This window comes from Hyla sarda, unplaced genomic scaffold (genome assembly GCF_029499605.1).
Source record: "Hyla sarda isolate aHylSar1 unplaced genomic scaffold, aHylSar1.hap1 scaffold_1785, whole genome shotgun sequence".
Lineage (NCBI taxonomy): Eukaryota > Metazoa > Chordata > Amphibia > Anura > Hylidae > Hyla > Hyla sarda.
Genome location: NW_026608430.1, coordinates 25,951 through 39,925, shown reverse-complemented (window position 1 = coordinate 39,925; position 13,975 = coordinate 25,951). Strand labels below are relative to the sequence as shown.

Here is a 13,975-nt window from a genome sequence, read left to right as displayed (position 1 = left end):
AATCACAGGCTCATTCTCCATCTCTTCCTCCAACTCCTTCTGCACCACAGCCACAGTCTTGCTCTCCATAAGCTTAAGTCCAGGTTTTCCCGCCAAAACGGGTTTTCCCTCCAAAATTGGATTTCCCTCCAAAATTGGAGACCCCTCCAAAACTGGAGTCCCCTCCAAAACTGGAGTCCCCTCCATCACAGCACTTGTCTCCATTTTATCTCTCTCTTCCAGGTATCTCTTTCCCTCCTCCTGCTTCCTTTCTACCTCTTTCTGTCTTTCGATCTTCTCCTCCTCCCTCCTTTTTCTCTCTTCCGGGCACTCTCTCATCACATGTCCAGCCTCTCCACATACATGGCATTTTTTTGGCTCAGGACACGCATTGGCCTCATGTCCCTCTTTCTGGCAATTCCTGCACACTCTCACAGCCGCACAATTCTCCTTCACATGCCCAAACATATGGCACTTTCTGCAGAACATGGGCTGCCCAGGGTAGGTAAGATAACCTCTCTGCCCCGCAATAGAAAAACTCGCCGGGGGATGCTGCACTCCGTAAATTCCACTGGCATCTTGCTTCAACTTCACCAAAAACTTATACTCCGCATTAAACACTCCCAATATGCTCTTCTGTGCAATCCCTCCTCTGACAGTCTCACAGTACTGCTTCAAAAAATTTTCCACCAACTTCACATCCATAAACGGGTTGTATACACGGACTAAAAGGGGTTTCTCCTCCAACTCAAACAAAGGCTCAAACGACACATTCTTCATAATGGTATTTTCCAAATTCTCACGCAGGCTCTGGTAAAAGGACAGGCACCCATTAATAGTGTAGAAACTCACATCATATATACCTTGCCGCTTACTTTCCTGTAAGCAAAAGACGTCCTTCATCGGTATCCCGGCCATGTCCTCCACCAAACGACGCCCCACAAACGTGATCTTATTCTTCTCCACATCAGAAACCTCCACCTTCACCCGAATAGTGTTCTTAACGAATCCAGCTGCCATCTTCTCTGTCGGTCTGAGACCACAGTATCGCCTCCTGAAAAAACCCTCTGCAAGCAGAGAAACACGCACCCCTGACCCAGACCAAGTTTACACTTGATCTGAGCCAAAAGGCCGAGAAGCGATAACCGTGAAAGGGGCGGGCCCAACAAGGTGCCCTTCATGGGCACTATCACTGCTTGCTGTCAGGGAGGCTGCCAGACAATTTTCCATGCACACTCTGGGCTGGGGGGCAGTCAACCACCAGTACACACAGCAGAACCTAAACCCATACCATTATTGCTAAGCAGCAAGACAGGGGCCCATTGCACTCCCACGGGGCCTTTTTAAATGCAATCCATAACCCGGATTTGCCAGGAACCCTTCTTACTCCTCCTACTTGCATGTGACACTGGGCTTAGGATCTGCATAGGAAACACACACACAAGCACACACCTACCTTTGTTGCCTGCAGATGCCTCCTTGGCTGTCCCCAAACGGTATCAAACCAACACCCACGGGAAGCTGTAAGCATAGAGGACATGCCTGCACCCCATTGGACTTACCTGTGTGGGTTAAACCCGGGTTATTTGACAACCTATGGCGGTGATGGTTCTGCTCAGGCAGAGCAGTGCTGATGCTCCTCATAAAGCTGTCGCTGCTGTGAAGGTTCTAGGTGACATCACAAATCCCTATGGTTACATACACAACAAAGCTGGGTTGTTGTTGTTTACACTCTGCAAGGCCTGTGGAAGTGAGTGACATCATAGCACTGTAGTTCTGAGGGTTCTAGATGGATGCAACAATCTCCTGTTGCTTCTATGAAGGCCATAATAGACGACATCACCAAACAGCTCCATAGTCACATACACAGCAAAGGAGAGATGTTGTTTACACCTAGTGATGTCAGTGGTATTGAGTGACATCACAGCACAGTGCTAAGGCTCCTGGGCCTGGACACAGCAGCGGCTGCAATATCTCAACGGAGAATACGTTTATATATATGTGTGTGTGTGCGCGTATATATATATATATATATATATATATATATATATATATATATATTTCTCCGCCGAAATCACTTTTAAACCCATTTCCACCTTTTTTTCCCTTCTCTTCCTCTTACTTTTTTTTCACGTTTTTTTACGTTTTTCTCCTTTTCGCCTCTTTTCTGGGCGTATTATTCTTCTTTTTCTTCTTTTTTTTCGTCTAATGCATACCCCATCAGTGCAGCAATGCTTATTCAATACCGCCAGCAGATGGAGACACTGGGGGATAATTTTCTAAGGATTTATACTGATTTTTCCTGTCTGAATTTGTCGCACAGAAAGTTGCAGGCCAAATATGTGTGACATTTCTGCGACTTTAGCTTCTAGAGCATTTTTACAACATTATACATAGGTGCTGAATACATAAAAAGCGACTGTTCAGCGACAGACAAGTCGCATCGGCTGAAAGTAGGCCAGAATGTCAGTCCATGTTGGAGCAGGTTTAGATACAGTCTAAAGTATAGATCTCAAAGTCTGTGCACAGAATTTAGCAAGGGCCTCGCACCTTCTGATGCATCAGGTAGGTGCACAATAGCATAGCCTAACCCTCTGTACTTTGGTCTATATTGATGCGGGACATAGACAGCCAGCTGATGACCAATCCATTAGTGCAATGGATGGCTGGAAGCATTTGTCTTTGCCTTTGCAATACCACAGAAGCAATGCATGGTCAATGTACAGCAATGACACACCTGTGTGAACAGCCAGGAGACCCCCCCCCCATGTTATGTTACATAGTTACATAGTTAGTACGGTCGAAAAAAGACATATGTCCATCAAGTTCAACCAGGGAATTAAGGGGTAGGGGTGTGGCGCGATATTGGGGAAGGGATGAGATTTTATATTTCTTCATAAGCATTAATCTTATTTTGTCAATTAGGAACATTCAGCACCCACCCGCTATCAAGGCAGCTGCCTATCATGTCATGCCCTACCTGCACAGGTGTGCTGGCTACTCAAATGATCCAATTAAGGAGGCCATTTAGTCAGCAGCAGCAGAAGTCCTGTGCCTGGACGCTCCAACAGCGGCCAGACACAAGCAGAAGCAGAAGCAGCAGAAGCAGCAGCAGCACCACCTTTTGTTTTTTGGCTGCAGCAGCAGCAAGGCCCACAGGGCTGGCTAGCTGGCTAGCCAGCAAGCAGGTAGCAATGAAAGTAGGAATCTTTCTTTTTAACCCTGTAAGGGGGTGGTGCACTGTACCCGAAGATACTGCCATATCGGGTCAATGCATAGGGCGACGGAAGCAAGCTTCGAAATCGGCCCCCGTTCTCAAAAATCCATTTAATATATGGTCCCCAGATAGGGGACGTATCAGATATTAAACTGATAAGAACAGATACTACACTTGATCTTAGCCAAAAGGCCGAGAAGCGATAACCGTGAAAGGGGCGGGCCCAACAAGGTGCCCTTCATGGGCACTATCACTGCTTGCTGTCAGGGAGGCTGCCAGACAATTTTCCATGCACACTCTGGGCTGGGGGGCAGTCAACCACCAGTACACACAGCAGAACCTAAACCCATACCATTATTGCTAAGCAGCAAGACAGGGGCCCATTGCACTCCCACGGGGCCTTTTTAAATGCAATCCATAACCCGGATTTGCCAGGAACCCTTCTTACTCCTCCTACTTGCATGTGACACTGGGCTTAGGATCTGCATAGGAAACACACACACAAGCACACACCTACCTTTGTTGCCTGCAGATGCCTCCTTGGCTGTCCCCAAACGGTATCAAACCAACACCCACGGGAAGCTGTAAGCATAGAGGACATGCCTGCACCCCATTGGACTTACCTGTGTGGGTTAAACCCGGGTTATTTGACAACCTATGGCGGTGATGGTTCTGCTCAGGCAGAGCAGTGCTGATGCTCCTCATAAAGCTGTCGCTGCTGTGAAGGTTCTAGGTGACATCACAAATCCCTATGGTTACATACACAACAAAGCTGGGTTGTTGTTGTTTACACTCTGCAAGGCCTGTGGAAGTGAGTGACATCATAGCACTGTAGTTCTGAGGGTTCTAGATGGATGCAACAATCTCCTGTTGCTTCTATGAAGGCCATAATAGACGACATCACCAAACAGCTCCATAGTCACATACACAGCAAAGGAGAGATGTTGTTTACACCTAGTGATGTCAGTGGTATTGAGTGACATCACAGCACAGTGCTAAGGCTCCTGGGCCTGGACACAGCAGCGGCTGCAATATCTCAACGGAGAATACGTTTATATATATGTGTGTGTGTGCGCGTATATATATATATATATATATATATATATATATATATATATATTTCTCCGCCGAAATCACTTTTAAACCCATTTCCACCTTTTTTTCCCTTCTCTTCCTCTTACTTTTTTTTCACGTTTTTTTACGTTTTTCTCCTTTTCGCCTCTTTTCTGGGCGTATTATTCTTCTTTTTCTTCTTTTTTTTCGTCTAATGCATACCCCATCAGTGCAGCAATGCTTATTCAATACCGCCAGCAGATGGAGACACTGGGGGATAATTTTCTAAGGATTTATACTGATTTTTCCTGTCTGAATTTGTCGCACAGAAAGTTGCAGGCCAAATATGTGTGACATTTCTGCGACTTTAGCTTCTAGAGCATTTTTACAACATTATACATAGGTGCTGAATACATAAAAAGCGACTGTTCAGCGACAGACAAGTCGCATCGGCTGAAAGTAGGCCAGAATGTCAGTCCATGTTGGAGCAGGTTTAGATACAGTCTAAAGTATAGATCTCAAAGTCTGTGCACAGAATTTAGCAAGGGCCTCGCACCTTCTGATGCATCAGGTAGGTGCACAATAGCATAGCCTAACCCTCTGTACTTTGGTCTATATTGATGCGGGACATAGACAGCCAGCTGATGACCAATCCATTAGTGCAATGGATGGCTGGAAGCATTTGTCTTTGCCTTTGCAATACCACAGAAGCAATGCATGGTCAATGTACAGCAATGACACACCTGTGTGAACAGCCAGGAGACCCCCCCCCCCCCCCCCATGTTATGTTACATAGTTACATAGTTAGTACGGTCGAAAAAAGACATATGTCCATCAAGTTCAACCAGGGAATTAAGGGGTAGGGGTGTGGCGCGATATTGGGGAAGGGATGAGATTTTATATTTCTTCATAAGCATTAATCTTATTTTGTCAATTAGGAACATTCAGCACCCACCCGCTATCAAGGCAGCTGCCTATCATGTCATGCCCTACCTGCACAGGTGTGCTGGCTACTCAAATGATCCAATTAAGGAGGCCATTTAGTCAGCAGCAGCAGAAGTCCTGTGCCTGGACGCTCCAACAGCGGCCAGACACAAGCAGAAGCAGAAGCAGCAGCAGCAGCACCACCTTTTGTTTTTTGGCTGCAGCAGCAGCAAGGCCCACAGGGCTGGCTAGCTGGCTAGCCAGCAAGCAGGTAGCAATGAAAGTAGGAATCTTTCTTTTTAACCCTGTAAGGGGGTGGTGCACTGTACCCGAAGATACTGCCATATCGGGTCAATGCATAGGGCGACGGAAGCAAGCTTCGAAATCGGCCCCCGTTCTCAAAAATCCATTTAATATATGGTCCCCAGATAGGGGACGTATCAGATATTAAACTGATAAGAACAGATACTACACTTGATCTTAGCCAAAAGGCCGAGAAGCGATAACCGTGAAAGGGGCGGGCCCAACAAGGTGCCCTTCATGGGCACTATCACTGCTTGCTGTCAGGGAGGCTGCCAGACAATTTTCCATGCACACTCTGGGCTGGGGGGCAGTCAACCACCAGTACACACAGCAGAACCTAAACCCATACCATTATTGCTAAGCAGCAAGACAGGGGCCCATTGCACTCCCACGGGGCCTTTTTAAATGCAATCCATAACCCGGATTTGCCAGGAACCCTTCTTACTCCTCCTACTTGCATGTGACACTGGGCTTAGGATCTGCATAGGAAACACACACACAAGCACACACCTACCTTTGTTGCCTGCAGATGCCTCCTTGGCTGTCCCCAAACGGTATCAAACCAACACCCACGGGAAGCTGTAAGCATAGAGGACATGCCTGCACCCCATTGGACTTACCTGTGTGGGTTAAACCTGGGTTATTTGACAACCTATGGCGGTGATGGTTCTGCTCAGGCAGAGCAGTGCTGATGCTCCTCATAAAGCTGTCGCTGCTGTGAAGGTTCTAGGTGACATCACAAATCCCTATGGTTACATACACAACAAAGCTGGGTTGTTGTTGTTTACACTCTGCAAGGCCTGTGGAAGTGAGTGACATCATAGCACTGTAGTTCTGAGGGTTCTAGATGGATGCAACAATCTCCTGTTGCTTCTATGAAGGCCATAATAGACGACATCACCAAACAGCTCCATAGTCACATACACAGCAAAGGAGAGATGTTGTTTACACCTAGTGATGTCAGTGGTATTGAGTGACATCACAGCACAGTGCTAAGGCTCCTGGGCCTGGACACAGCAGCGGCTGCAATATCTCAACGGGGAATACGTTTATATATATGTGTGTGTGTGCGCGTATATATATATATATATATATATATATATATATATATATATTTCTCCGCCGAAATCACTTTTAAACCCATTTCCACCTTTTTTTCCCTTCTCTTCCTCTTACTTTTTTTTCACGTTTTTTTACGTTTTTCTCCTTTTCGCCTCTTTTCTGGGCGTATTATTCTTCTTTTTCTTCTTTTTTTTCGTCTAATGCATACCTCATCAGTGCAGCAATGCTTATTCAATACCGCCAGCAGATGGAGACACTGGGGGATAATTTTCTAAGGATTTATACTGATTTTTCCTGTCTGAATTTGTCGCACAGAAAGTTGCAGGCCAAATATGTGTGACATTTCTGCGACTTTAGCTTCTAGAGCATTTTTACAACATTATACATAGGTGCTGAATACATAAAAAGCGACTGTTCAGCGACAGACAAGTCGCATCGGCTGAAAGTAGGCCAGAATGTCAGTCCATGTTGGAGCAGGTTTAGATACAGTCTAAAGTATAGATCTCAAAGTCTGTGCACAGAATTTAGCAAGGGCCTCGCACCTTCTGATGCATCAGGTAGGTGCACAATAGCATAGCCTAACCCTCTGTACTTTGGTCTATATTGATGCGGGACATAGACAGCCAGCTGATGACCAATCCATTAGTGCAATGGATGGCTGGAAGCATTTGTCTTTGCCTTTGCAATACCACAGAAGCAATGCATGGTCAATGTACAGCAATGACACACCTGTGTGAACAGCCAGGAGACCCCCCCCCCCCCCCCCATGTTATGTTACATAGTTACATAGTTAGTACGGTCGAAAAAAGACATATGTCCATCAAGTTCAACCAGGGAATTAAGGGGTAGGGGTGTGGCGCGATATTGGGGAAGGGATGAGATTTTATATTTCTTCATAAGCATTAATCTTATTTTGTCAATTAGGAACATTCAGCACCCACCCGCTATCAAGGCAGCTGCCTATCATGTCATGCCCTACCTGCACAGGTGTGCTGGCTACTCAAATGATCCAATTAAGGAGGCCATTTAGTCAGCAGCAGCAGAAGTCCTGTGCCTGGACGCTCCAACAGCGGCCAGACACAAGCAGAAGCAGCAGAAGCAGCAGCAGCACCACCTTTTGTTTTTTGGCTGCAGCAGCAAGGCCCACAGGGCTGGCTAGCTGGCTAGCCAGCAAGCAGGTAGCAATGAAAGTAGGAATCTTTCTTTTTAACCCTGTAAGGGGGTGGTGCACTGTACCCGAAGATACTGCCATATCGGGTCAATGCATAGGGCGACGGAAGCAAGCTTCGAAATCGGCCCCCGTTCTCAAAAATCCATTTAATATATGGTCCCCAGATAGGGGACGTATCAGATATTAAACTGATAAGAACAGATACTACACTTGATCTTAGCCAAAAGGCCGAGAAGCGATAACCGTGAAAGGGGCGGGCCCAACAAGGTGCCCTTCATGGGCACTATCACTGCTTGCTGTCAGGGAGGCTGCCAGACAATTTTCCATGCACACTCTGGGCTGGGGGGCAGTCAACCACCAGTACACACAGCAGAACCTAAACCCATACCATTATTGCTAAGCAGCAAGACAGGGGCCCATTGCACTCCCACGGGGCCTTTTTAAATGCAATCCATAACCCGGATTTGCCAGGAACCCTTCTTACTCCTCCTACTTGCATGTGACACTGGGCTTAGGATCTGCATAGGAAACACACACACAAGCACACACCTACCTTTGTTGCCTGCAGATGCCTCCTTGGCTGTCCCCAAACGGTATCAAACCAACACCCACGGGAAGCTGTAAGCATAGAGGACATGCCTGCACCCCATTGGACTTACCTGTGTGGGTTAAACCCGGGTTATTTGACAACCTATGGCGGTGATGGTTCTGCTCAGGCAGAGCAGTGCTGATGCTCCTCATAAAGCTGTCGCTGCTGTGAAGGTTCTAGGTGACATCACAAATCCCTATGGTTACATACACAACAAAGCTGGGTTGTTGTTGTTTACACTCTGCAAGGCCTGTGGAAGTGAGTGACATCATAGCACTGTAGTTCTGAGGGTTCTAGATGGATGCAACAATCTCCTGTTGCTTCTATGAAGGCCATAATAGACGACATCACCAAACAGCTCCATAGTCACATACACAGCAAAGGAGAGATGTTGTTTACACCTAGTGATGTCAGTGGTATTGAGTGACATCACAGCACAGTGCTAAGGCTCCTGGGCCTGGACACAGCAGCGGCTGCAATATCTCAACGGAGAATACGTTTATATATATGTGTGTGTGTGCGCGTATATATATATATATATATATATATATATATATATATATATATTTCTCCGCCGAAATCACTTTTAAACCCATTTCCAACTTTTTTTCCCTTCTCTTCCTCTTACTTTTTTTTCACATTTTTTTACGTTTTTCTCCTTTTCGCCTCTTTTCTGGGCGTATTATTCTTCTTTTTCTTCTTTTTTTTCGTCTAATGCATACCCCATCAGTGCAGCAATGCTTATTCAATACCACCAGCAGATGGAGACACTGGGGGATAATTTTCTAAGGATTTATACTGATTTTTCCTGTCTGAATTTGTCGCACAGAAAGTTGCAGGCCAAATATGTGTGACATTTCTGCGACTTTAGCTTCTAGAGCATTTTTACAACATTATACATAGGTGCTGAATACATAAAAAGCGACTGTTCAGCGACAGACAAGTCGCATCGGCTGAAAGTAGGCCAGAATGTCAGTCCATGTTGGAGCAGGTTTAGATACAGTCTAAAGTATAGATCTCAAAGTCTGTGCACAGAATTTAGCAAGGGCCTCGCACCTTCTGATGCATCAGGTAGGTGCACAATAGCATAGCCTAACCCTCTGTACTTTGGTCTATATTGATGCGGGACATAGACAGCCAGCTGATGACCAATCCATTAGTGCAATGGATGGCTGGAAGCATTTGTCTTTGCCTTTGCAATACCACAGAAGCAATGCATGGTCAATGTACAGCAATGACACACCTGTGTGAACAGCCAGGAGACCCCCCCCCCCCCCCATGTTATGTTACATAGTTACATAGTTAGTACGGTCGAAAAAAGACATATGTCCATCAAGTTCAACCAGGGAATTAAGGGGTAGGGGTGTGGCGCGATATTGGGGAAGGGATGAGATTTTATATTTCTTCATAAGCATTAATCTTATTTTGTCAATTAGGAACATTCAGCACCCACCCGCTATCAAGGCAGCTGCCTATCATGTCATGCCCTACCTGCACAGGTGTGCTGGCTACTCAAATGATCCAATTAAGGAGGCCATTTAGTCAGCAGCAGCAGAAGTCCTGTGCCTGGACGCTCCAACAGCGGCCAGACACAAGCAGAAGCAGAAGCAGCAGAAGCAGCAGCAGCACCACCTTTTGTTTTTTGGCTGCAGCAGCAGCAAGGCCCACAGGGCTGGCTAGCTGGCTAGCCAGCAAGCAGGTAGCAATGAAAGTAGGAATCTTTCTTTTTAACCCTGTAAGGGGGTGGTGCACTGTACCCGAAGATACTGCCATATCGGGTCAATGCATAGGGCGACGGAAGCAAGCTTCGAAATCGGCCCCCGTTCTCAAAAATCCATTTAATATATGGTCCCCAGATAGGGGACGTATCAGATATTAAACTGATAAGAACAGATACTACACTTGATCTTAGCCAAAAGGCCGAGAAGCGATAACCGTGAAAGGGGCGGGCCCAACAAGGTGCCCTTCATGGGCACTATCACTGCTTGCTGTCAGGGAGGCTGCCAGACAATTTTCCATGCACACTCTGGGCTGGGGGGCAGTCAACCACCAGTACACACAGCAGAACCTAAACCCATACCATTATTGCTAAGCAGCAAGACAGGGGCCCATTGCACTCCCACGGGGCCTTTTTAAATGCAATCCATAACCCGGATTTGCCAGGAACCCTTCTTACTCCTCCTACTTGCATGTGACACTGGGCTTAGGATCTGCATAGGAAACACACACACAAGCACACACCTACCTTTGTTGCCTGCAGATGCCTCCTTGGCTGTCCCCAAACGGTATCAAACCAACACCCACGGGAAGCTGTAAGCATAGAGGACATGCCTGCACCCCATTGGACTTACCTGTGTGGGTTAAACCCGGGTTATTTGACAACCTATGGCGGTGATGGTTCTGCTCAGGCAGAGCAGTGCTGATGCTCCTCATAAAGCTGTCGCTGCTGTGAAGGTTCTAGGTGACATCACAAATCCCTATGGTTACATACACAACAAAGCTGGGTTGTTGTTGTTTACACTCTGCAAGGCCTGTGGAAGTGAGTGACATCATAGCACTGTAGTTCTGAGGGTTCTAGATGGATGCAACAATCTCCTGTTGCTTCTATGAAGGCCATAATAGACGACATCACCAAACAGCTCCATAGTCACATACACAGCAAAGGAGAGATGTTGTTTACACCTAGTGATGTCAGTGGTATTGAGTGACATCACAGTACAGTGCTAAGGCTCCTGGGCCTGGACACAGCAGCGGCTGCAATATCTCAACGGAGAATACGTTTATATATATGTGTGTGTGTGCGCGTATATATATATATATATATATATATATATATATATATATATATTTCTCCGCCGAAATCACTTTTAAACCCATTTCCACCTTTTTTCCCCTTCTCTTCCTCTTACTTTTTTTTCACGTTTTTTTACGTTTTTCTCCTTTTCGCCTCTTTTCTGGGCGTATTATTCTTCTTTTTCTTCTTTTTTTTCGTCTAATGCATACCCCATCAGTGCAGCAATGCTTATTCAATACCGCCAGCAGATGGAGACACTGGGGGATAATTTTCTAAGGATTTATACTGATTTTTCCTGTCTGAATTTGTCGCACAGAAAGTTGCAGGCCAAATATGTGTGACATTTCTGCGACTTTAGCTTCTAGAGCATTTTTACAACATTATACATAGGTGCTGAATACATAAAAAGCGACTGTTCAGCGACAGACAAGTCGCATCGGCTGAAAGTAGGCCAGAATGTCAGTCCATGTTGGAGCAGGTTTAGATACAGTCTAAAGTATAGATCTCAAAGTCTGTGCACAGAATTTAGCAAGGGCCTCGCACCTTCTGATGCATCAGGTAGGTGCACAATAGCATAGCCTAACCCTCTGTACTTTGGTCTATATTGATGCGGGACATAGACAGCCAGCTGATGACCAATCCATTAGTGCAATGGATGGCTGGAAGCATTTGTCTTTGCCTTTGCAATACCACAGAAGCAATGCATGGTCAATGTACAGCAATGACACACCTGTGTGAACAGCCAGGAGACCCCCCCCCCCCCATGTTATGTTACATAGTTACATAGTTGAAGAGTATAGGATTACTCAGCTCACCCTTTCAGCCAGACGCCTGTCGCACGGCACCGTGTGAACCAACACCAGGATAGCAATGAAGAAATAGATGGTCCAGCGCAGGATAACGTGCAATAAAAGCCAAAATTTATTGTAGATTCAAGCCATAGGACAGCAGGACACAAGGTAACGCGTTTCAGCCGGAAAAACCAGCCTTATTCATACAAAGATACAAAAGAAATGGCCATTCTTTTATGGGAAGTGGTGGAGGGGAACACCCAGGTGAACACCTGGTGTAATCACGCCCACCAGATCCCGTAGTAGAAATACAAAGACATGTGTATACATATAGAAATAAACACAGTTTAAAATACTGACAACAAACATTTTTTGAGATATAGCTATATAAAAATTAATATAATAATAGATATATAGAAATGGCCCAAACTGGTTACAGGTATGTAAATTTCTCTAATATACAAATATAACAGAAGGTATAAATTTCCAAATATATTGTATGGGCATATGTAGTATATACAAAAGTATACAGATGTGAATTACAATAACCATAAAACCATTAGAAAGGAGAGGCATTGAGAGACATGGGGTCGTAATCGTGGACATGGATGTCATAAATAGTTTCAATTGCATATTCATAATGAAAAATTTATTTAAATATTAGTAATGTAAAATCACATCCTGTCTACGGTTAAGGCCCTTGGGAAATCTACAGTCTAATTCCATAATCCAATAGACCTCGCGGTCTAACAATTTTTGTCTGAAATCACCCCCTCTTTTAGGTGGAATAACTTTTTCAATTCCGCATAAGATCATGGAAGAATAATCTCCCTGGTGTACTCGAGCACAGTGCTGGGATACCATTGATGTGTGTCGGGAGTTAAAATGGGCAATGTCTGAGATGTGCTTCCTGGTCCTAGTTTTGAGGGAATTGGAGGTGCATCCAACATATTGGAGTTTGCAGATAGTACAGGAGAACATGTAAATGACATGCATAGTATTGCAATTTATATATTGTTGTATTTTATATTTTTTTCCAGTGGAATAAGAACTAAATTCTACAACACTGTGCATGAATTTACAACAAATGCATATTTTATGTCCACATTTGTATGAGCCCTTGGTGGTAAGCCATGTTTGTGCAGTGGGCCTGGTGCTTGTGAAAAGACTCGGGGATAATTTTTGTCCCAAGGTGGGAGCTTTTCTAGAGACACATCTGTAGCCTGAGTCCATAATGGAACTGTATAATGGATCACCTGTAATAATAGGTATATATTTGTGGACTAGGCGACAGATGGTATTATAATCACTGCTGTATTGGGTGACAAACATGACTGGCTTTTTGCTTTTTTGTAATTGCTGTGGTGAATTTTCCGGTATAACTGTGCTACTAGACTCTGGATTGTTATGTACTATAGGGGCAGAGGAAATTAATTGGGAACGATTTTTGTTTAGTGCAATTTGCCTCGCTCTCTCTATGCTCCATTTTGGATAACCTCTGCATCTAAGACGTGCCTCAATAATGTCCGCCTCCCTGTGAAAGAGCTCCAATGAAGAGCAATTTCTTCTAGCTCTTATCATCTCCCCCACGGGAAGATTGCGGATCACGTGGGGGGGATGGCAAGATGAGGAATGCAAAATCGTGTTAGATGCTGATTCTTTACGAAATGTGGTGGTAACAATGGATTTAGAGACATGATCGCCCTTCAGGTAAAGATCCAAAAAGGAAATGGTGCTTGTACTAAAGGAGACTGTAAATTTAAGTCCTATCTGATTGTCATTCAAGAATTGAGTGAAGGTGTCATCTGCCGCCACATCGGACCCCCAGATAAACAGGAGGTCATCAATGTAGCGGCCATACCACCGAATGCAATTAAAAAAAGGATTGTTGGGGGCGAAAAGAATCCCCTTCTCCCACCAACACATATATATGTTGGCGAGAGAAGGGGAGAATTTCGCCCCCATAGCAGCTCCGGTGACCTGCAGGTAGTATACATCGTCAAACATGAAATAATTATGAGAAAGTAAAAATTCGACACATATGACAATGTATTCCTGGAGGTGACTGGGGTATTGTGAGTATGTAGACAGA

At 45.2% G+C, this 13,975-nt stretch overlaps 4 non-coding genes across 4 annotated transcripts; all 4 read right to left on the bottom strand.

Annotated features, from left to right (window-relative positions):
* Positions 1-3,209: 3,209 nt before the first annotated feature.
* LOC130313834 (U2 spliceosomal RNA) lies at positions 3,210-3,400 on the bottom strand. The gene has a single exon (XR_008861687.1). It is a non-coding gene; the product is annotated as a U2 spliceosomal RNA (small nuclear RNA).
* Positions 3,401-5,486: 2,086 nt separating this feature from the next.
* On the bottom strand, positions 5,487-5,677 carry LOC130313833 (U2 spliceosomal RNA). Its single transcript, XR_008861686.1, has one exon. It is a non-coding gene; the product is annotated as a U2 spliceosomal RNA (small nuclear RNA).
* A 2,081-nt stretch (positions 5,678-7,758) lies between these two features.
* Positions 7,759-7,949, bottom strand: LOC130313832 (U2 spliceosomal RNA). Its single transcript, XR_008861685.1, has one exon. It is a non-coding gene; the product is annotated as a U2 spliceosomal RNA (small nuclear RNA).
* A 2,090-nt stretch (positions 7,950-10,039) lies between these two features.
* LOC130313831 (U2 spliceosomal RNA) lies at positions 10,040-10,230 on the bottom strand. The gene has a single exon (XR_008861684.1). It is a non-coding gene; the product is annotated as a U2 spliceosomal RNA (small nuclear RNA).
* Between the last annotated feature and the right edge of the window lie 3,745 nt (positions 10,231-13,975).